At 34.9% G+C, this 23,362-nt stretch overlaps 2 protein-coding genes across 2 annotated transcripts in view; both read left to right on the forward strand.

Annotated features, from left to right (window-relative positions):
* Positions 1-23,362, forward strand: part of LOC126371088 (uncharacterized) — a 421,730-nt gene that overhangs the window by 259,292 nt on the left and 139,076 nt on the right. The window lies entirely within an intron of this gene.
* Positions 1-23,362, forward strand: part of LOC126371078 (alkaline phosphatase-like) — a 110,115-nt gene that overhangs the window by 43,755 nt on the left and 42,998 nt on the right. The window lies entirely within an intron of this gene.

Here is a 23,362-nt window from a genome sequence, read left to right on the forward strand (position 1 = left end):
AGATATTTTTTTTCCGTCACTATTTTTATATACATGGTGTTAGTGACATCGTAACGAATACTGAGGGGGATGATTCAGACTGATTCTGAGTTAATATTAAGTGGAATTTTCCGTCGCAAAAAACATGTTTTATTTAATTATTTTCATATTTATGCTTTTACGATGAAAAATTCCACGTAATAATATCTCAGAATAATGAGCTGAATCATTCTCCTCTGTATTCGTTACGATGTCAGTTACACCTTGTATAATCTTACTCTATCTGCGTGGGTTTCGATTATTGCCCGTTGGAATAAATATTTCCACCTCTACGTAATTTGACTTGTAACTATGTATGCTCCATTCTTTGAGGGAATGCCTGTGACCGGCGTAGTAGGTAGGACGTAATTTAAAAGCTATGGTCTATTCTATATCAACCGGCTTAGTAACTTTCGCGTGAAAGCGTAATAGACACAATAATAGGCAAAATAAGTTAGTAAAATGTTTATGTTTTCATAAAGAAACAAAATTTGCTAATACAATAAAATCCACAAAACCAATTCCTTTTTTTAAATACGTTTGGCTGTGGGAGTGGAGTTCGCTTAAAAATATTGCGTATGGAAAACACAGTTAACTTATAGCAAAGAGATGTTTTGTATAAGATGTTTAAATAAAGATTTACACAAGATTCCTCTCTTATGACGACGGGCAGCATGTTGTACAGATACGGTACTCATTTGCGGATTATTAATCGGGATATATTATATTAAAGTTTGATGTTGTAGCGCTATTCTGGGCATATAGTAGAAGTCAATTAAATACGCGATGTTCTGTACAAAAAAAATCGTTCTCGTTCGAAGTCCCATGGAAGAATGACAGTTTTTCCGAGCTTTCCAATTTTTCGGGCAATTTTTGCTATTGCGACTGTACCATATTACGTTTTTTTTATATTTGTATTTGCTGTAGCAACCTAGTCGTTTTTAAGCAAAGCTCCAAACCAACGAACACATTTCATGAACCGTACATGACATAAGGGATCAACATGTCTCCCATAACAATTGCCTATCATGTTAGAAAGGTCCCAATCTCTCTGTCAGAGTTAACGAAATGTTTGGGAAGATAAGTAGCTGAACGTGTTCTATGGTTTTTGATGCCAGAACAGCTTTGAAGCTAGTAAGTACCTACGCTAATTAACATATAATGATAAGCCTTTATCAACCCTTTACGGGTACGTTCACTCTTTTTTTTCCACGTTATTTAATCTGATGCCTATTTATTTATAGCTTGTGCTTTCATGTCGCTCGATCATTAAGGTCTTTGTACAAGGGCCGTATCAAGTAGCTGGAAGTAAAGGGTAAAGTCGAACATTGCAATCTATACATTGACTACCTCATAGATAACTATATTTATGTATTTCTTTACTTAACATCACGTGAAACTGTGGTTTTTTTTTACGTGTCTTGTTGTAGATTTTCCGCAGATGGCATTAACTACCTTGACAAATGGGGAGCGCTGAAGGCTCTCACCCGGTACAACGTTTAAGACAACAGTTCTGAGGGTGCCCAGTTGGGCTCGAACCTCGGCTCAGAGCGTTGGTCTGACAGGAAAAATATTTGAACGAATGAAACGACCCTAGTGGGGAGTGATAAGCGCTGATTGAGGGAAATCGTCGACCACGCCGGCGGAATCGGTATTGGGGTCCTGAAATGTTAGGAGTCGCGAACTGATTGGCCGCCTCCATGGCTAGAGTAATCGGGTCGTCGAAACTGTGGTAAAACGCTAACCGAAATAGGTAATACGCATCATTATTAACATATGTCTCGTCCATCTACTGAAGACGATTTAAGCAGTGTCTGCGAGGCATTGTCGTTCGTAACTGTATAGTCCGATACGAGAGCGGTAAGGGCCCTATTTATGAATCACTCGCTTGCGAAAAGTATCCGTCTCATCTTGCAAATGACAAGTTCTGATGTGCTATGCTAAATGGGTATATATTTTCGAACGTAACATGAGTGCAGGCGATTCAAAAAGTCGCGTGAATGGAGTTAAACCTCAATCATTTCTCCTTTTCTTCTGATCCTCCAAAACCTGGAACCATCGTCACCGTCGTGTACTTTGCGTGTAATAAATCGTAAAATACTAACTAGTTACTTTGACCTTACAGCAACAAATAGCGAGGAAAAAGTAAAACAAACAAAAACTGAAAAAAGAACTTTTGACTCAACATAATTTAATTTGTTAGTCCTCCAGAATTATACAATACTAACACGTTTGTAAGTATTAATATATAGTAATATAGTTAGTGATTATTTAAACAGTTCAAAGGTACGACCCTTGTAAGGTCGGACAGACAGACGGACAGGTGTAGACTTAGTAATATGGTCCCGTCTCTAAACGAAATCCTAAAAATGTTACACTCTGTACGCGATGTCATTGAACCCACCTAAATGAAAAAATAAAACAAAGCGGTTTTATAAAATATATAAAAGTAACGTTTGCCTTTACGAGTTGTTAAACCTTTGCTAGTGTTTCTTCTCGTAGATACTTAAAGAAAAAATCCGTTAGAAGATGTTCTTTTTTAGAGTTATAATACTGCAAAAATACTCTTTAAATAAATGAGGTCTTGTTAAGTTTGTAGGTCGTTCTGATCTATTTATTTATTGCTGTTGTTTGACATAAAACAAGTAGGTAAAATAAGGAAATATATTTTCTTCGTTAATTTCCGAACAACTTAATAATTAAAACACATAATAACAGGTTCTTACCGCGTTTAAATGTAGACTTAGTAGTAGTAGGTGTTGTAAAAAGCTTGAAACGGCCTAATGTGGTGAAAAAACGTGAGGACACAGTGAGTGCGGTTTGTCGTAGTGAGTTTGGTGCGAGTTCAGATGGTTCCGAACATTCCGATATCAAAAACATAAACAAGCGGCAAAGAAAGAGGGTAGACAGATATGTCTGCCCGTAGAAAATTATGGATCTACCTACTCCACTCCAATCTCATCAGTCATCCCGTGATCATGGCACTTGCAACAGTGTCGAAATATCGGGAGTCTCATATCCCCATTTAAACGCGGTAAGAACCCGTTATTATGTGTTTTAATTATGATAATAACCGCGTAAACTTAAAACAATGTAAATAACTTAATAATTACTTCCATTGTTTAATAAAAAATTCCAACCAAAGATAAAACTTTACTTTATTCCAGGTTACATTTATGACCCCGAGTATTTCGTTGAAATACTCGAAATGTGTTCATATTTAAATCAGTTATTGTATGGAGTTTATATAATTCGAGTTATACATGGTGTTAATGACATCGTAACGAAAACTTCGAGGGGTGATTATGAGTTGAATTTGATATTAAGTGGAATTTTCCGTCGCAAACGTATGGAACTGAAAATAGTTTAAAAAAAAGACATTAAAATTTTCATGAATTTTCCGGCAGGATACAGGACAGGATATCAAGTGGAATTTCCTGTCGGAAAATTAATGAAAATGTTAGTGTTTTTTAAATTATTTTCAGTTCCATACCTTTTTGACAGAAAATTTCACTTGATATCAACTTCGAATCAAGGTCTGAATCATCCCTCAAAGTTTTCGTTACGGTCTCAATAACATTCTGTATAGAGGTTTACTTCATCTACACAAAAAAGTGTCAAAAAAAAATGTAGTGCTAGCCCAAAGACAACTCTCGTTTATAATTTCTCCGAGATAAAAATAGACGGTTTTAATTTGTACATGGGCAAAAATACAAAGACCATAGGCTGGCTCGATGTTTAAACCATAGGTACTTAAAGTTGAATTTACATTGTGTCACACGAAAGCTTTTATAATTAGGCCGATATTAATTTTACATTCCCTTTCAAATTGCACATAAGGCCGCTCTGTCACAAACTAAACAAACATGTGTTTTCACAGCCTTCGTGTGAAACCATCACATCACGTTTACAATTCGCAAAGCCCTATCATTCGAACAGTATCATTAACTACAATATGGAAGGCTCGACAGGAATATATCGCCGGTTCACGTCTTTATTGCTTGCCGTGATAAATGAAGATAAGTATGAGCAGTTATGTAATTGTGGACCCGATAGCCCGACAAAATGAGGCCCCATCTTTATCCAAAACTATCCAATTTATCTTTGAATAGGCTTTGAATCCTAGAGATTTACGCTACAGTCCATTAAATTTATTTCCAAAACGTAGATGTCTCCGATATTTCATTGAATAAAACAAATAATAATATTTAAGTACATAAGTAAAAAAGCTAAAGTAAACTCGTTTGCAAACTTCAATCTGATGTTCATTCAAACGAGGATTATTTTGTTGGAAACGTATCAGGTAATGGTAGTTGGAAAATTCGGTGCAAACTTTAAGGCCTCGTTTTGTAAGATGTCCTTAATATTTAGGGCACATTTGTGGGTCCCTAAATGCGTGGGCCCGTTCTAACATCACCGAAGCGTGTTAACGGGAGATATTGACGGTGAAAAACGTGTGAACGGTGTTTTTGAATGAATCTTATGTAGTCGTTCAAAGGCCTTTTGCAAAATTACGAGCTATCCGTTTTCTCAACATAAAAGGTGACATCTTTTTTACCGCGACATGGAACATTTGTCTACTGTCGTTGTATTTACTTACCTTATTTGTCAGTGTTATAAATATTTCTTACTCTTTTAGGTTTCTGTTATTTAAAGGACGTTGTTCAGACGACGTGCGAAAATTGAGAAGGGTTCGGCAACCCACCTCTATTTTACGAGACTTGTACGCGTAAGGGTGTTTTATTTATATATTTTTTTTACGACCTTTTCAACCCTATATTTAGAGACTTTCCTCGATGACTAATTATTGACGACTTACCTATAGGTAATTCTTTGAAAAACATTTGATAGCTACAAAAAATCAAATAATTTATGACAACATATTATTATCTTAGCTAGTCAGAAGTATGTATATCCATCGCAAGATGAGCAAAGTAACCAAGCAAATGAAGAAAAAAGTACGTAGTGTAAATTATTTATAATGTAAGTATTATAAAATGTTAATGAACGCGAAGGGTATGGAAATTAAATAGATACTTATGTAATGAATAGCTATAAGCTGCTTTTTTAATACCTTGATTAACTTGCAAAAGAGCGTCGGGAAATGCGCAGAGAAACTTTTTCGATAAAAGTTCCATATTTCAAAGGGATAGCTAAATTAACCAAAGATAAAAAAATATATGTATATTATGAACGTAACGGAATATGTACTGGTGTGTGCATAGGTATACTATATATTATGATACAATTCATAAAAGTATAAGTACAGTAACAATAAATAAACATTACATTTTTCCTCACTTTATGGTTGTCTGGAAGAAATCGCTTTAAGCGATAAGGCCGCCATTTGCCATTTACTTAGTTAAGAGTCTATTTGTAATTATTTCTTTTTTTTTTATTTTGGTGCAATACAGTGTATTTGTATTGTATTGTATATAAACAATAAATCTCCTTTCATTATTAGCCTATTTATGACTAAGGAAAAGAAGTATTCTATGCTATGCAACCACCACCTATGATCATTTCGACGAACATTCTTTTTGCTTCTTTGTACTTTATTGTTTTGTGAAAATTGTAAGTGAAGTTATTGTTTTGTTTTTGTTTGTGGCGTCCTTTTTTTATTCTATACTGTGTACCACCTAACACGGAAGTACAAGCGAGACAAAGTTAGCGTCCTCTCTCCCTTATTCCTTAGCGGCTCACGGTCATTGAAGACTAATCAAGGGCCAGACTAACTAACCTAGAGGGGACGAGGTTGGCGCCCGATAACAATTATTGCGAGGTGGAAATTTACCGTTCTATACGTAGTATTTTTCTTTATCCTGTGCCATACATTATCTTACTTGTACATAAATATATACATACATAATCTCACGCCTATTTCTCATCGGGGTAAGCAGACTACGGAATTCCATTTGCTTCGATCCTGACACACTTTACACTCCATTTTTAACTTACCTACTTGTTGTTTTTTTTATCTGGAATAGTTGCGCCATGAGCAGAGATATCCTGTTACCATACGGTTCGTCATATCTATTTTCAAACGTACATCAGGAGTGATTTTACGGCATTTATTGGTCTCTGTAATCCAGTGGTTGAGCGTTGGTCTCCCGACCTGGAGGCGCCGACTTCGAATCCCGGTGGGGACATATCACAAAAATCGCCTTGTGGTCCCTAGTTTGGCTAGGACATAACGTAAAATAAGATGATCCGTGCTTCGTAGCGTGCTACATGTAGTTGGTAATGTCTGGGGCCTTTGTAAGTTCAACAATAACTCTGACATTTGGGTTGATGAGGTTGATAATCTACCTCTCAACGCACACGATAAGAAGAAGTTTGGCAGTCTGGGCAACCTACCCCGTTGGGGATTGCACGGTGAGTTTATGTATGTATTAGGATACATAGATACGTCACATTACGTTACGTCAAATTCGTGATGAAGGACCTAAAACAAAACTTAGCGTCTAGACACTTTTTTAATCAATGCTTATTCGTAACTCAACGACAGAGAGTCGTGGCTTTTTGTTGGTATGCTAATATAGAAAAGATTTCTTCGTTTATCTTCTTTCGCTTTCGGTTTGGAATTCTCCGCTTTTATCGGCTTACTTAGTAGTTCTACTTATTCAACTTGTAAACTTCATGTATGTTTTATGTATTTTTGGTGTCTATCGTAAATTGAAGACGTACATTGGTGGGTTCAGGATAACATAATCTACTTTTAGTCCTCACTACAGTCTAGCGGTGAATTAAAACAAATTGATATTTATTGGTAATGGACGTAACAACACATAGCCTCACGCCTGTATCCCCAAAGGGGTAGGCTGAGATGTATAATATATTATATACTATATACACACATTCCTCGCTAGCTTTGTTTAAGTCTTATATAATAGGAGGCGGGTCTTCCATACACCTCGTAAGCCCTGGGGTCCTCTGAGAAGGACCAAATAATTGTAGTCATAAAGGCCGAAGGTTTTGAAATAGTTTGTTCTAATAATCAACGAAGGTACTTTTAAAAGGACCAAAACTTTGCCTGTCAATTTAATTCAAATCTTTGCGCCGATTGAGAAAAAAAGTATTTTGTCTATGAACTAGTTCATTCAATTTCGTGAATAGGTGGCTTTAATAAAAAAATATATGTATCACTTGTCGTAATTTGTCATTTTATTGGTAAAGATGGCGCGCACACGGCGACGAGGTAAAAAAAAATCAAGTTAATAATCGAATTTCGTAGTTTTTCATACACATTATTTTCAGAAATCGCAGGTAAGATAATAATCAACAACATGACATAGTTATTTTATCAATTTTGTATCGATATCGTTAGCAATATGAAAGCAAACTTTTTTAGTCCTTTGCAAGGGACTTTAGGTGTCATGTCCGGATATTTTTCAAAAAGTTTTTTAAATTGTTATATGTGATTAAATCATACCGATATAGACTGACTTGCTTACGTGATCTTATGATTAAAAAAAACTACCGTCTTCATTTTATTTCCTTTTTCCTTCTAATGATGATCTAAACTGACACCATGAATTATTCTTTTTCCTAATAATATAAACCTAATGTACTTCCAGAGGGACTAATCACAAACTACATCATAAAAACTAAAACTCATAACTTATTTTATATTTAAATATGTAAGTATATACACATATTTATGACGTACAAATAGGTATGTATGTTAATGAAAAAATACATAACCCTTTATAATAATAATATTTTTCAAATTTTACTAAAAGTAGTGACTCAAACCGGGAGTCCTTCTGGAAGAACTAAAAAAAAACGTAATTTTTTCAAAAATGTCTTCTATTCATCCTTACATAGGTCTTCACTTAATTTGAACCCGATCGGATAACTCTAACACTTTAAAATTTGTACCTGAAGTGCTCGGCCTTTACGACTACAAAAATTTGGTCCTTTTCAAGGTACCACCGTCGTTTATTACTTCGAAATCGTAATTATGCTTCGGCGTTACGAGGATACCGGGCACAAATCCTAACAAGACAGTGGTTTAGAGCCCCAGCCAGAATTCGAACTCAGATTGGTTTTCCAATTACCTTCACCGTCACAGATATTTTTTCCTCAATCAGCGCTTATCGCTTTTCGCCACTAGGGTCGATTAATTCTTTCAAATACTTTTCTTCTCAGACGACGCCCTGACCCGAGGTCCGCGCCCAACTGGGCACCCTCAGGCTTGTTGTCTTAAACGTTGTACCGGGTGAGAGCCTTCAGCGCTCCCCATTTGTCCAGCCAAGTAGTTAATGTCATCTGCGGAAAATCTACAATAAGTCACGTGAAAAAAAAAGTCTCAGATTTTAAAAATACAGTTTCTGTGGATAACAGGCAGATATTTTTATAAACAATTTACCATTTCAACCGAGCCGCAAAAAGTTTAACAAATAATTGTGATGCCGAGTATCGCACTCCTGTTAATTGAATTAAAAGTTCAACCTGAGCCCACTTCAACTGTTACAGGAAAACTGGCTTGTAACTGTTTGTAACCCCCTTTTTGTAATGCAAGCGTGAATTTGTGAAATTCCAGCAGTTTAAACTGTATGCTGTTAAGCTCTACTGGGATTTGGACGTTTTTGCGGAAAAGAAAAAAATAGGTGTGTAATGAAGGACTTTCCAAGTGACGTTCCCCAAAAACAATATAGATGGCGTTGTACAGATTTAAGGTGATAATTTCATATTTTCTTATCAGGTTTAAGAAAAATTATTCTCATAAGAATTTTACAATTCACTTACATGAGAAACTTAAAAATATTATAGCTTATCTAGCTATCTCTTAGTTATCAAAATTAATTAAAAAAATAATGTAATGATATTAACTCAGAATCCTGGCCTTAAACCCCGATACTGACCCCGCCAGCGTGGTCTACGATTTCCCTTATTCCGCGCTTATCGCTAGGGTCGATTAACATAACATAACATAACCATAACAAATACTTTATTGCACAAACAGGAAAAAAACAAAATATAAAACAAAAAAGGAATAGAATTAGTACAATAGGCGGCCTTATTGCTAAGTAGCAATCTCTTCCAGGCAACCTTTAAGTATAGGAGATATTGAATATTAAGTAATATAGCGGGATAGTGCAGCATGGGAATACTTGTGCATATAAAAATAAATACACTTTCGACTACATAAACTACATAATAATAATACACATAATTATAATTGTTAGATTAATTCTTTCATATATTATATTTTCCTCTACGTCGACCTGAGCCGAGGTTCGCACCCAACTGGGCACTATCAGGCCTGTTGTCTTAATTTTGTATCGGGTGAGAGCCCTCAGCAGTAGTTAATGCCATTTGCGGCAAACCTACAATAAGTCACGTCAAAATTAAAAAAATAAATAAAAAAGATCTCAATCATCCCCCTCAGTATTCGTTACGATGTCACTAATACTAATCTGTATATGCCGGTAGATATGCAGCATTTTATGCAACTTGAAGTTAAATAACTTTAAAAAACTTATAATGATGTCTACACACGTAGAGGTAACCAAATAAGTAGAGTTGCCAGTAAGATCAGGACACAGTATGTGGAAGTTTACTTCCTAATCATGATCATCAGCCGTACGACGCCCACTGCTGGGCATAGGCCTCCCCCAAGGATCTCCACGACGATCGGCCCAGCGCTGCCCGCATCCAGCGGCTTCCCGCGACCTTCACCAGATCGTCAGCGGGCCTACCCACTATGACTTCCTAATCAAATAATATTAATATTACTTAAGGCATTATTGTCTAATCTACATTTCAATCAATCATCATGACATTAATTAACATAACTTAAGCTCACTACTATATCCCGATTACGGTAGTCAGAGGTACATCCATCGCAAGATGAGCTAAGTACCCACACCTCACCGAGCTTTATACCGATGTTATAGGAACGTGACAGTAGACATTTTCCAATTACTAATTTAATCCTGGTAGGCAAAATTAAACTCCTAATCAAATACGAACTCACTGAACGATAAATTTGTAAACAAACCAAATTCCTGATTAGAATAGAACTCGACAAACTTTTTCGGATTACGTTCTATTCATTTCTACTCTCATTTTTATCGCTATGAATTCTGTAGTCTGATGCAGTTGTTTGTCCAGAATCTGGGGCATCGCTCCGCTGTGTATTTTTCTCGCTAGGACTATTTTGAGGTCACGGGATGAATAGGCCCCACTGGGGAGGACAAGCCCTCTACAAACTAGTGATGTCGGTTGAATAGCTTTGTTCAGTTGAGTTGAACTGATTTCTAAAAAAAGATCTTAAGTGCTCACCATAAGGTTCATCATATCCATCTTAGGACTTCGTATCAACAGTGGCTGCAAGTTGTCTTTGATTACTTGTGGCTCTGCCCACCCCATTTGGGATTACGGGCGTGAGTTTATGTATGTGTATGTATCTTAAGTGCTAGTGCCGATTCGCACTAGTAGGTTTCACTTAATAAGTGGTACTTGTATTCTTAAAAAGCTTATAATATAACTAGATATATTGATGTAAAAGAAAAGAGAAATTTAATTAAAAGCAAGATTTGCCACACCTTTTAAACTTCCTGCCAAAAGTGTCATTATGAGGCATTTAGACGGTCGCAAAACCAGGCGGCCCCCGCGCATGTTCGAGTTGCCCACCGCGCGCACCAACATCGGCAGATACGCTCCAGTAGCGCACGCACTTAGGACCATCAACGATATTTCTCGGCAGTGTACTGACATCGACCTATTTACATGTTCGTTGACGGAATTCACGGATTTAGTTATTAAATTCTTTAGTTAGGTAGTAATGTTATAATTGCATTACATAGTCGAATTAGGACTGCCTGTAATGTCTATGTAATTTGTGTTAATAAATAAATAAATATATTTCAATTCATACGCATTATACATTACTGCATACAAATGGATGTACTTAGCTGAAAATAAAAAGTAAGTAATATCTTAATTACTATTTTTGTATTGTATACAGAACAGTTCATAAAGGCAAAGTCTTAGATATACACTTTAATTGCCTTTGAGAAGGGTACATAAAAGTTCCTTCTTATCTGTTATCAACAATAGCATGCAAGTTTATGTCATGTTGTTTATCAATAATTACGGTTTATAATTTAAATCAATAAATTTCGTTAATAATATCAGTGTGTTATTCGTTGCAAACAAAATTAAAGCAAAAATCATCACTGTATATTTTCCAATTCAATATTTTTGGGATTAGAATTATTTGATGCTACGTAATTATACTTGCGTACAATTTGATTATAGACAAAGCAGGTTACGAAATACTTTTCAACGTGAGTGAAGTTGTTAGTGAGTTAAGATTTAGAGAATCAAAATAGTATACTAGTCACAACACTAAGTGTAGTTCTTCGACATGTGACGCATTTGTTCTCACGTCTGCACAGCAAGGTTTTATTCTCATGTTTGAAGATGTTTCTTTGAAGGCCTTAAGTTGGCCTGCAACGGGGCATTACTAGCTAAAATACATTTGCACGAAATATAAAATGCGAACTGAGGTAACGCCAAACGTAAAATGATATTCTATTGACAAATCGAAAGTCTGAACAGAATTTATTATGGCGTTGACAGCAATTGGCTTCTTTGACAGTTCTAACAATAAAATAAGAAATATGTCGGATATGGTAGTTCATCATTTAACGATAATTATCCAATAGTCTTTTTTTATTAAGATAACTTTTAAATATTTTATTTTTACAAAATAAGAATGCTTTTTTATCCGTGTATTACAAAACCCGAAACACGCCCGGCGGCCATGATTGAACTTCTTTTGACGTCTCATTTCCCAAAGTAAACAAAAGCTATCTGTCAGGTTTCAAGTGATACTGTTTGACAGTTTCTTTTTTGTTGAACTGTAACGTCACTGGGCAAAATGTGACGTGACCAACCGTTCTCGCGCGAAATTTAAACTAATTGAAGGAAAATGAGTTTTTTTTCTATTATACCCAGCTTTTTCGTGAAAATAAAATATTTCAAGAGGCATGAAAAAAGCAATTGTAATTTTTAAAATACTTATCCGAAGACTGTCAAGTAGCCAAGTCTTTTGGTAGTCAGCCATTTTACGGTGAGTGGCTTGACGTCATGTTTGTCCACGGTGTGTTTGCTTCATTTTCCCTTACACATTCACCCACCATGTGTTATTCTATTAATTATTTACGAAACAAAGAGGAATCGGCGATAACGACCTTTGTACAAGAACAATGGATTTAATGTGCGTCTAAACTCCTATACGATTAGGTATAGACGAAGGATTTTCTTCCCGGCCATTTATAAAGCTCAATACTTTGTTACGTATATGAATAACAAAGGGGTAAAATAAACACAGATCTGTCTACTGCTGTATGAAATAAAGCGGTTTATAAACCATCACATCTGACTTGTTTATCGTCTTTCATTGTATAAGCTTAATACTCACGCCCTCGGAAGCATTTAGCGCCTGTGAAAGATTATAATTATTATAAATAAAAAGGAACAATCTAAAGGTAGATATGGTAGGTAGTAAATAAGTAAGTAAATGTAGTATCAGTTCCCTTATTCATTTTTACTATTAACAATGACATTCGTCATCTATTCGTTCAACCAGTACCTACAACTTACGTACCCACCCCAACGAATTTTAACATTACTCCTGTACACACCATCAAATTTTATTTTATTATACCTGTAATTTTCTTATCCGCTGAAAAAGAAAACAGGCATAAAATTTAAGCAACACACGTCAATTTTAGGCAGAAATTTAAAAAACACTTCCAAAATTGGATATTTGCCAATAACCCGACGGAATTAAGTTGACAGCACACGTCAAACGGTTTGCATATGAGCGATATGTCTATTTTATTCGCTCGGGTCATTCAGTTGTCAATCATCCGTCCTTTTCCTTTTCTGCGGGTAAGAAATGACAGGTATAACTTAAAATAAAATAAGGATGTGTCTGCACAAATCCGGGCCAATATGTTGACACAAAAATCTTCCACGTGTTTTTATACAAACATCTCATGAAAAGATGAGGATACACACTTATGTAATTTTGACATGAAATGTTTATCTTCGGAAGTATACTCGAATGCGTTACTATAAAAATATAACAATAATGGAGTTCCGTCTTCAGTTCGGCTATTGTATTTGAAACGATAACAATGACACCCTTTCAGGGAAGGTACTACGGCTGAAACACATCACTTGTTGTCATGGTCAACGGCGTTCGTTCTGTTGAGATTGAGATGCTATGGTGTGGACAATTTGATGAAACATTCGTCAAATTGTCCATAACATAAGCTTACGACTATATAAGGTGTTGTGACGTCGTAACGGATAGAGCATACCTGGTTTTCTTATACCATGGTTAGAACGAGATTTATGAATGGAGTGTCCAACCAAGCCAACTAAGTGTATTTGCAACCTCTAAAACTACAAGGTTGTGTTTCTATACCTTGTTATTTAATCCGATGCTCTTGTTAAGTCCCGTTCGTTCCGGCAAAGGTGCGACCACAGCACATTTAGTAGCCACAGTGTAAGCCGGGATTAACTAAAGATTTGTGGTGTGTCCAAGCTAAATAGTACTTACGTACCTAGTTTTATTGTTTACTCTATGCCTTTGACCATTTGGATGGCTACATTGTTTAATGTGTTGTTTAAACTTCCCACAACTTCTTTTTACTTAAATTTATTATTTGTTATTATTGACTATCGAGTAGTGTCCCTCATGTAAGATGATAATAGGGTAGTTTACTAAATGTCAAACACGAAATTACTATGGAATTTGTATGAAAAAGCAACCTGTGACGTCATAGAAAAACATGTGACAAAATGTCGCAATTATTATTACATTTTTCTTTATTAAAATTCATAAACAAGTTAAATAGAAAAAAGAAAACTTATTGTCACCTTTAGATCTGTCTTTATTTAGGAATCAGAATTTCATAATTTATCTTAGACCTAGGAAACTATCCAATTTCCAATCTTAAACAAAGTACTTAACTTTAAAGTAATATAAGTATTTCATATATAAAGTTTTTTCATTATGATTTTAACTACAGCAAAGTGACAGGCAATGAGAGCTCAGACGTAAATACCTTCCTATAGACATCACCTAAGTTTATTTTAAGTTATACCTGTCATTTTTTTATCTATCGAAAAGGAAAGGGACGGGTAATCGACAGCCATAAATTTTAAGGAACACACGTCAATTGTAGACAGAAATTTAAAGAACCCTGGAAGGGTTAAATTGTATATTGGCCAATTACCCGACAGAATTAAGTTGACAGCACACGTCAAACAGTTTGCATACCAGCGGTTTTTCGAGGGTTAAAAAATGAAAGGTATAACTTTAAATAAAATTAAATGGTGTCTACAGAAATTAGTACTATTATACGTCGACATTGGCCCCGATTCCTGCAGACATCTCCTAACTTTATTTAAGTTAAGACCTGTTATTTTCTTATCCGCGGAAAAGAGAAGGATCGGATGATTGACAACTGTTAATTTTAAAATGAATAAACAACCCTAACGAATTAAATAGGCATCTGATATGCAACCCGTTTGACATGTGCTGTCAACTTAATTCTATCGGGTTATTGATCAATATAATATTTTGGGACGGCTTTTTAAATTTCTGCCTAAAATTGACGTGTGTTGCATAAATTTATTGCCTGTCGATTACCCATCCCTTTTTTTCAGCGGTCAAGAAAATGACAGGTATAAGTTAAAATAAAATTAGATGGCGTATACTCGAATCAGCACTTTTAATTGCGTTTCTTACGTGTCTTGTGTCAAACACCTATGTAATATAATGCATTAGTGATACCTAACTGAATATATTATGTTGGTACGTATCGTTTAGATGTCGGGTTATTTATAACATTGTTACTAAAGGGTGTTACGGCTTGAAAGGAGATACTTCAATCATAATATTATTATGCTATCAACGTACGCTATAAGCCTATTACAAGCTTTTCTGGGCTGGTCTACTGTTCTGCTTTTAATACAATCGCGACCTCTTCACACAACTGGGTCCTCATTGTAATCACAGTGGCGTGGCGTACTCGTATCAAATCTCCGTATCGTAAGTATCGAAGAAACTCTTCGTTTATTAGAGACAGCATGCATCCATTTTTAATACAAAGTCCTCAGGTGGATATGTGCTAAACCATATCAGGTGATATGTCAACACTGTTGCAAGTGCCATGATCACGGGATTGCCATGATCATGATTTTAAGGCGGTGAGAACCCGGATTGTTATGTGGCTTAATTATGATAGTAACCGCGTAAACCTCAAACAAATCTAAGTTTAAGTCCCGTGTAATAGGGGGCGAGCCTATTGTCATTTATATTAACCGCGCACTGGATCCTGGGAATTCACATTCAATAGTCGAATTCAGTGGTATAGAGCCCGAGTCGATATTTCGATGGACGTCATGCTTTCTCCGAACAGGGCTCATAGTATAATATATGAAAGAGTGCTTACAATCCTTTTGTCAGAATTTACGAGATTCCCGGGACAGTGAGCAGCTAAACTTCAACTCTAGCATAGATGCAACAAACAAATTCCAAAACAGTGCATACTTAATTTCAGTTTCGTTTGTAATTTTAATTCGTGTCACTAGGAATTTCATTAATAACGTACCATGTTATAATGAATAAAGTCCGCTGTTTCACTGAAATTCTATAATATTCCATGTTATGAAATGAGAATTTGTTGAAATATCCTGACGTCCAATTAGCGTCTGTACGTTTATTCGCCACTAAGATCCTAGTGGATTGGGTAGTCCCAATAAAATGTAAACTACACTATCTACTCTATTCCCAGCTATAGGACAAAAGGAATTCTTAATTTTGGTTGTATATATGTTACTATGTTATCCTGTAAAGGAATATGTGTTCGTAATAAGTGAACTATAATTATTACCTTTTTTATTTTATTTTTTATTTTTATATATTTACTTAATTAAACTTTGAGTATACAGTTTTGACGCATAGCACCGCTAAACCAGGAATGGTTTGTCTCGATGCTAGGTTTCCTGTCATCGATCAATTTGATATACCAACAAAGGAAGGATTTATCCAGTATTACAATTAATAATAATTATAGTTATATACATATTTATTATATTGAAAGTTTTTTTTCTATGTTTTGTAACTCAAACTCAAAAATATAATATATTTATTCATTAGATAACATAGTTACACTATAAATCGTCGTAATATAACCTAATATTCCAATTGAGTTAGTCAAAGGTACATTCATCACAAGATGTAATAGGTACCCACACCTCACGTTTAGTAGGTAACAATAATATGTAACTAATTACGTAAGAAAGTATTGTTATTGTAAGTAAAAAAATCTTCGGAAATAAAGTAAAAATAGTTTTATTTCTCAAAATAGGAGCGAAATTCGTTGTGGAGATTTCCCAGTAAGTAACAAAAGTACTTGTGTTAGCAATGACTCGCAACTCGCCTTTGGCTTACATAAGATTTTTAAAATTTACAGTATAGGTAAATATACATATTTATTATTTAAAATAAAGGAGTGAGTGCGAGTGCGTGTGTGCGTGTGTGTGTGTGTGTGTGCGAGAGTGGGCACGTGGATGTGTGTGAATGGGAGTTGGCATGAGTTTGGGTAGCTTTCCCAAGTTATATTTTACAGCGAGAAAAGGCTCAACTATAATATAGCATGATCTCTAGGGACTATAAAGACCGAGTGGGCGGGTGGCCTTACCACGGAAATTGTTTTGAGAAAAACTTCAAACGGGGAAGTCTACCATTTCTGATTAGATTTTATTGGTGTTTGACACGCTAAGGAAAATTGGCGACGGTTAATAGCCTTTGTTTCTGTTTGGGTTTGATATTTTCCACCAATAAATAATCACGTCGCGTGAAATTTGATCCTTATTTCAAAAACAAACTAGAGTTGATGCCCCAATTTTCTTGTTATTTCCGGACTCGTAAATGGAGAAACACGATTTGTTCAGATAAGAACTCGGGTTTTTCATTGTTTAACCACATTTTTACTTTGTGTATGTACAGGGATATACGTAATTATTAAAGTTTTATTTCAACAATGGTGCTTATTCCTGTAAACACCATCTAATTTTATGTTATATCTGTAATTTTCTTATCCGAAAAGGAACGGGACGGGTAATCGACAAGCATTAAATTTATGGAACACACGTCAAATTTAAGCACAAATCTAAAACAACCCTATAAAAATTTTGCATTGGCTAATAACCCGACAGAATTATGTTGACAGGACACGTCAAACGGTTTGCATACCGAGATACCTTTTTGATTCGCCCCGGTTATTGATTAATTTACTCAATCTTCCTAAAATTAAGAGCTGTCAATCATCCGTCCCTTTCCTTTTCGGCGGATAAGAAAATGACAGGTATAACTTAAAGTAAAATTAGGAGGTGTCTGCAGGAATCGGGGTCAATATTTACAATTATTTATTATAGCGTTGTTTATAAAATGAAGATGATTCCATCGGAAGGCACGTTACGTCGTTGGTCCGGACTATTAGCCCAAACATCTCCCTCATCCCGCAGTGGAGCAGCGTTATAAAATATTTTATTTTCTTTGGGGAGCGTACAGCTAAATTTGCAATATTACATACTAACTTATTATCTAAAAGCCATTAACAAGCTTCCACAGGTTGACAGAAAACACAAAATCTACATTTTTACAATATGATTGAAACCCATTCTTGTATATGGTAAAACAACTCACGCCTATTTCCCACTGGGGTAAACAGAGACATTGGAATTCCATTTGCTTCGATCTTGACACACTTCTCTTGCTTCCTCAATCATCAATCGTTTCATACACGCACGCCGGTTCGGAAAAGAAAGAGTATAATGCTTAAAAATATAAATATTTAAACAAAAAGGACACGAAGTCTCTAACATGTGCTTTTTTGGCACCTTGAATGCTGCTAGCAAATAGGTCCAAATTCAAGTCATATATGGAACGTCTCAGTAAAAAGCTGTTCTTTCTAAAGTTCGTGTGATAGCGTAGGATGTAAAGCTAATAAGGCTTTCTAAGCCTACGACAAGGAATTGTAAGCCTAATCCTGCCGAGAGGCTGTGGACTATCGAAGCCTTGAGCTATCTTCGTTAGGAAACTAGTGTCCGCCATATGTTCCATACCCCGTCCGATTGATTGGGGAGATGCCTGTGCCCAACAGTCGGACGTATATAAGGCTGTTTATGTTATAACTGTTTAATAAACGGTAGGTTTATTTAATACAAGTAAGTACTTAATATACCTAACATCTAACTTTCAATAATATATTACCAAATATTTACGTTGAAAAAATGTTTGGATTGGTAAATAAAATAGTACTTTAAATATATTTTCCTTTTGCTAAAGCATATAAATTATTTAAAAACGAAAATCAATCTTGGTTATTTAAATATTAGTTACGTATAAATGGGAATAACAAATATAAAAATATGAAAGCAAATAACAAATATTATTTTCTGTAGGCATGTAATATAATGACTGGAATATGTTATTACTAATAACATAAAAGCTACTGTAATAATATTATTCTTTAGGTCATTAAAATAATAAAAAATATGGCTTTTCTGTTATCATTTGTCTTTTCCATTTACTAATAAGACTAAAAGGCTCCGTTAGAAAGGTAACATGCTTGTTTTTACTAATAAAGCCAAATATTTTTTGGTTTCGTATGATTATTATGTTAATAACCAGTGCTTACGTAGGTAAATAAACCGAACTTTATACTTATTTTTATAGTAATTGGTAGGAATATTATATTGCTTTTAAGGCTCGGGGTAGGGACAGCTTATTGGCGGAATCAAAAGGGGTTTATGCCTGGAATCTTATGCGATTCTACAAAAAATGCCTACTTTTTGACGGGTCTGGGAGTAAAAATAGTTATTTGCTGAAATGAAACGCATTTTGTTATAATTCAAAAAGAAAGTTACAATTAGATAATAGGTACAATGATTGTACCTTAAAATGGAGGGCCATTTGAATGTGGGCTATTATAAAGTTACTATTAATAATGATAATGGACGTGGGTATATACTTATAGCCAAATTCGTTAGTAGCAAACTATATAGATAAGAATGTTATTATGTAGTTTTCTTTCATCTAATTTCATATTTTATTTAATCATTTCGTATACCTTACGTTACTCTACGATCCCCTTATCGCCTTCACATTTCAATCAAGTAATCACTTGATTGTTCAAAAGTAAAATGATCAAACCTTCATGCTTCGGAAGGCACGTTAAGCCGTTGGTCCCGATTACTACTTACTAATGAATGTGAGTAATCGTTACATGAGCCAGGGGCCTTTGGCGACTCAAGAAGGTACCTGACACCAGGGTTGATGAGGTTGGTAATTCACCTCACAACCCACACGACAGATTCCTTATATGTGTAAGACTTATTCCATACATCCTTTTAATTGTCGACAAGAGACGTGTAGCGGTTTTGTCGACATTCTCAACCCTCACGGGGCTTACGTACAAAACATACTTAACCTAAACTCATTCCAGTGGTTACCCAACCTCCATATTCTAGAGGCCCTCTGTGGTTTCTAGTACTGTTTAAGTTCGCAAGTATGCTCAATCTTGGTTTTTGTCACTATTATTATGCTTATATTAAGGTTTCCCTACTGGGAATGTGCTCTTAATACCCTAGAGAAAGGGATCCAGGTTTCGAGGTAATATTTGCGTTGTTAAATACACAATGACGTTATAATTAAGCAAGTTATAACTAGTCTAGACATACCTTAATACCCTACCCTTGGGTCTAGGTGGAAATGATTTTGATTCCAAGAGTGAGAAGACCACAGCCCTAGGTTACGCTTGTGTACATAAATTACGAAGTTCAGCCAGTTTTATTTGGTAAGTAGGTCATGTATCCGTATATTAAGTTTGCTTACCAAACTCATCATTATCCATCTCAGGACTACGTTTTTTTTCTATTGGCCAAGTATGGCGTGATGTTAAACATAGACCTAATTACAGTAGCAACTGAAAAGCAACGCAAAGAGTCAGTTTCGAATCAGTTGCGACTACCATACTGGCCTACTAGGTGCTTCTTCACGCTTCGCTTATAGGACCCCATATTGTAAGAAGGAGGGAACACTTGAGCCGGCAACCCCTTCCACTTTTTAATGGATCAAAGGTGGCTGCAAGTTATTTTTGATTACTTGTGACTCTGCCTTACCCATTAGGTATTACCGGCGTGAGTTTATGTATGTTGCTTGCCATAATTCTGATTCACCAAAGAACACTTTTTATTATAGGTAAGTAAGTGTAATTTATACAGGGTGTCAGTGACATAGTAACGAATACTGAGAAGGATGATTCAGAGTTCATATTAAGTGGAATATTCCGTCGCAAAAGTACAGAAATGAAAATAATTTAAAAAAGCAAAAAAAAAAGAAATCTGCGATGGTAAATTCCACTTGATATTAACTCAGAATCATGGTCTGAATCATCCCCCTTAGTATTCGTAACGATGTCACTAACACCCTGTATATTACCATTTTATTGTACAAAGAAAATGACGGTATATTGATTACTCACAAACATTTCAGCTTATTTCTAACATAAAACTCTTCCTGTAGCCCATGAAAGTAAACATATTGAGTACCTTGTTTTAAGTTTACGCGGTTATTATAATTAAAACACATAAAATAAATAAAAAATAAAATAAAAATAAAAATATCGGGAGTCTCATATCCCCATTTAAACGCGGTAAGAACCCGTTATTATGTGTTTTAATTATATTGAGTACCACTGAGTAACTTATTAATACTTTGTTTTTTTCCACATCCAATTAAATATTCTTCCTTGAGTATGATATGATCAAACCTTCTAAATTACATACTAATTGGATTTCCGTCTGCTCAACAAATTAGCAAGGTTTTCCTGGCACTTGGAAACCCAAGTGGAAAAGAAAAATACATTGGAGATTTCTAAACGATGAGTAGGGTCGGGAATTAATTTAATATTGTATTAAGTGAGTACACACGATGACCCCTGAGGGTCGTCTGAGATATAACAAAACAAACGCAATTTACTTACTTTGTCTACTTAATGTCAATTACTTACCATTTACCTTGTTTCAGCTGTCGTATTAGCACCAAGAAAGCATACTTACTTTGTTTATCTAATTTGATTAAGTTCGTTTTCAATTTATTTTAAATCGTAAAGATTTTTGGGGTTTTTACCAAGTAAGTGCGTAAAACAACATCTACACTTCTGTTTGTTATTATGGGGCTACAAAAGGCCCCTGATGGAACTCATATTATATTTAATTTTTGCTGTTGAGAAATGGAAAAATAAATACTAAGGTAATTTTTTTATACAATAAACAAAACATTAAAAATATAAGCAAGATGAATACATAAATAAAACCTGTCTGGGAATTCAATTAATGTAGTAATGAAATGTACATTAGAATAAAATAATGTTTAGACAGTGATGAGATTTGAATGTCAAAATATGTTTATGTTAATTAAAAGATCTTATGTCAAAAGAGAGACATGGTAGCCCAGTTGGAAGAACGCTTGAATCTGACTGTGAGGTCCCAGATTCAAATCCAGTACGGGCCTAAACCAATAATCTTAGAATTCATGTTTGTATAATCAATGATTATCATGTTCTCAACAGTGAAGGAAAAGATAGCAAGGAGACCCACATTCCTGAAAAATGCGTTTTTGAGGTATATGAGTTGTATAGGGTTGGTGTTCTCTTCGCGGGTTGGAAGGTCAGAGAGGGAGTCGCTTTCGTAAGAGACCAGCTCTGTCAAATCTTCATGGTAGGTAAGCGGAGCCCGTGAAAAACGGGATAGCGTTAAGGACATGATATTGCAAAGAGACTTGTTTGTACTTTGTTTAGCAATAAAGCTGCCAAAAGGAAAAAGTGGCAAAAGTCTAACGACATACATACAATAATACATAAAGCCTAAATCACAACTATTTGTGTACACCAGCCTGACGTCTTAACTTATTTTACAAGAGCAGACATTCTTGGAACCTCAAACTTCTATAAAGTGGTTCCTTGAGCAATTACAAGAAAATTAATTTCGCTTCGACATAAGCCTAAGTTTGACTGTCACGTAATCAGACTTTAATCAACTTTGGTTAGCTATTAAAGCGGTTTGATTAACTAAAAATAGTTTCCTTTAATTGTTTGCGAATAAATCATATGTAATTTAAATATTTTAGGTTATTTTTTAGGTTTCCGTAACCAAGGAACTATAAGAACTTGGCAAGTAGATGTATTATGTGAACCGAATTAAGATTTTTACACAAAATTGAAAAAAATATAATATATATAGAACTGAAACTCAAATATTTTTTTTTTCATCAAACGCATACATGTAGCGTACCTAGGTATAGGTCTGTAAAAATGATATTGAGGATTCTATTTTTTTTCCTTAACTGATTAATTTACTCGGGAGATACTTCCGAATGTGTGAATGTGAATGAAAATAAGTTGTGAGAAGAGAAAGGACATCCATCTAACCAGCTAAAACATATATCTAAAAGTTCCGTCTGACCTATTTTATCATAAATTATTTACATTTGACCTATCCAAAGAAGAATCAACATTTCCTAAGTTCTTATAAATTCTGTTCTCTATTCAACTTTTTGTAATAATAAAATAGTTCAACCCATTTTCATGATTAAAAGAATAAATTGCCACTTGTACTAATAACTAGGTACTTTAATATGAAATGCAAACCAGCTATTAGCAAAATGGGATTAACCCTTCCGAAATGTTTTTATTAGATGGCGTGACTACAACTACCCTCAAAAAAGCCCTTTAGTAATGTCACACCCCGGACACTTCATACAAAAACCTCGTTTTACACAGACACTACACATTGACATTATCAACACGCGCAACTGCGTGTGTGACGTCTGGGGGCTGCCAATTACAATACTTAATTTGACCGTCATTACTTACCTAAGTAGGTAGTAATACTTACGAAAGTTGCTTTTTTAATTATCAGTTAATATTGATTTATTTATTTACCACACAAATAACGAAAGAAAATAACATACGTTTACAATATAAATAAATAGGCTTTACGCTTGACTTTTGAATTGACTTAAATTAATTGCATTTACATTATTTTTACTTTAAGCACTTAGCCTAGGTTCGATTTTATTGCAAATTATTTTCTTGCATGTACAAGACAGTCACCATGAAAGATAAATATTTGTAGGTGCCGCGCAGGCGAGTTTGTGCGGGCTATTACTGTTAGAACAAATATTTGAATCAGACGAAAGAATTTCAAATTTCGAACATAATATATAAACTAAACTGATAAAAAA

The sequence above is a fragment of the Pectinophora gossypiella genome, chromosome 12, assembly GCF_024362695.1.
Source record: "Pectinophora gossypiella chromosome 12, ilPecGoss1.1, whole genome shotgun sequence".
In the NCBI taxonomy this organism is placed as follows: domain Eukaryota; kingdom Metazoa; phylum Arthropoda; class Insecta; order Lepidoptera; family Gelechiidae; genus Pectinophora; species Pectinophora gossypiella.